Source organism: Corvus cornix, chromosome 4 (assembly GCF_000738735.6).
Source record: "Corvus cornix cornix isolate S_Up_H32 chromosome 4, ASM73873v5, whole genome shotgun sequence".
In the NCBI taxonomy this organism is placed as follows: Eukaryota; Metazoa; Chordata; class Aves; order Passeriformes; family Corvidae; genus Corvus; species Corvus cornix.
This window is the reverse complement of record NC_046334.1, coordinates 16,443,178-16,445,482: the sequence shown is the minus strand read 5'-3', so window position 1 is coordinate 16,445,482 and position 2,305 is coordinate 16,443,178.

The window sequence follows — 2,305 nt, the reverse complement described above, 5'->3', positions numbered from 1 at the left end:
CACAACTCAAATACCAAGGCAAAGCAGAGGCAGACTGTAGCCTGTATTTCTGCCACAGTGGAGGGTCTCATGTTAAAGCCCAGCCTGGATGCTGGGTTTCATGCCAGCAGAGCCAGCCATGAGAACCAGCCCTGGATTTTAGGAACATTGCCTTCACAGAACTTGTTTAGCAAGAATTGGTTTAATCATACCCCACGTAGTTTTCTAGACTTTGTTTGTGCTTAATTCCCTTAATCTGCATTGCTGTTGTGAAGACTACCGTATCAAAATGGGAAGAATAAACAAGCAAAACATCTGAGCAAGGCAGACCAGGCATGTTCTGCGCTTGAAACGTTGACTCACAACTGTAATTCTTTACCTCCTTCCAAATGTTGATCTCCTCTCAACTCTCGCCAAGTGATTCATAACCACCTGCACTACTGCGAGGAGGCCTGAGCAGCAGCCCACAGAGTCGCTCAGCACATCACTCGTCACTTCCCTGGGATAGTCCTCCCTGCCAGGGAGCCCACAGGCTGCCTTCGCTCTTGTCAGCCTGCACAAAAACAAACCAGGACAAATGTGCCTGTACTTGCAATTGCTTCAGTAAAATATTTCCCCTTTAATCAAAGATGTTGCCTGAGAACACAGGGGACAAGAGGAGGGAAAAGCAATGTTTGCCCTTGATTCTGACAGGGGCAAAAAAAAAAAAGAAAGGGAAACCCCTTTATTGGATGAAGTCTAAATCTTTTTTCCAGTAGATTTCTTGTATGTACAGTAACAAGGGTTGTCTGATGAAGGGAATTGTAGGGGTAAACAGGAATCAAGAAAGCCAGGTAGTTTACTGCATTGAGGAACCTGTCCCAGAGAGGAATTGGAGGAAGAACCACCACAGAGCAGAGCCTGAGGAAAAACGTAGCACCATCCTCTGACATATTCACCAAAATGGAAAAAGTACCAGGATATGTGTGCAAGTGCTGTGACCCCTGACTTGGTATTGTGTCATCTTCCTTCAGAAATAATCTTGCAATGTCATTTTGTTATATTTCACATTATATGTGACATTGTCTGAAGGGACAGAGCAGGCTTTTGTGTGAATACAGAACCTGAAGACTTGCAAATAATTTCTAGAATCCACAGTGAGACCACGTGTGTGTTTAAGTCCTAATTCCAGAGAGAGAGTTGTGTGCACAAAGGCCCTTTGTGTCAGGGTTCCTTTTACTCTTAGTTACATTGCCAGCACAATTACTTTAAAATTCATTTCTACAAGTATTTCTTTCTAGATCCTCTATTTAAAGAAATGGGAAGGCAAGTAGGCAGGATTGTGTGATTGCCTCCAAAATCATCTTTACCACAGGATTCAAGCTCCTTCTATGTTTGAATGCAGAAATAGTAGCTAGAGGCACCTGTCTTTCAAGTTTTTAACTACCGGGGCAGTTTTTCTTCAATTAGTGAGAGATCTGATGCACGTAGTTAGCCTCTTGTAAAGTAAAGGCTCTGACCTGACTGCTGCCACTCCATAGGAAGACCTTGATTGGATATGAGGGGTCAAAAAAAGAAATTGAGCATAGATCAGTAAATGTTAGGAGGGGGTGAAGAGCAGGGAAAGTTGGAGTATTGCTCCCTAAATCTGAGGTTCGATTGCACCTTGAACTGTGCGTATGCAGCTCCATTTCCCTCATGTCAGAAGGTTTAGAGGTACTGGAAAAAGGTTGGTGGAGGATAACAACGATTGTCCCAGATTTGGACCCTGTTCATAGAGTGACTGGGTAAACCTGGACTTTTCAGCCTGGGACAGTGCTGACTGAAAGTGCTGTGCAAGAAGTGATGAAAACTCACAGTGCTCTGGAGAGTATAGAGCCAAAGTGTTTGTCACTTCATCCAAGAGCAATGGGGTACCAGATCCAAGCCAATAAACTGAGTTACAGAGAAAACGAAGAGCAGTGGGTGAGGAGTTGTAGTGGATCTGTGCAAGACCTTTTTGAAGATTATTGTGCATGAGCTGCAGGGGGAACTGGATGAGAATTGGGAAGAGAGAAGAAACAGCACCGGGCTGAGGAAATCCCCTGTGCTAGAAATACCACCTGGGAGACTCAGAGAAGGCATTGTGTGCGCGTGTGTCCCGTTCCTGCCCATCTCTAAGGATTCTCCTCCGACCGCTGCCAGCGGAATGGTGCCGGGCCAGTGGCACGCCAGCTGAGGCCAGGGCTGGCAGCAGCCCCGGCAGCACCTGCCCGGCGGTGGCTCCCGGGCCGCGCTCCGCAGGCGGGGCTGGCTCACCGCGCTCCGCCTCTGCCGCGGCACCGGCGCTGCGGCGCGGGCGGGGCGG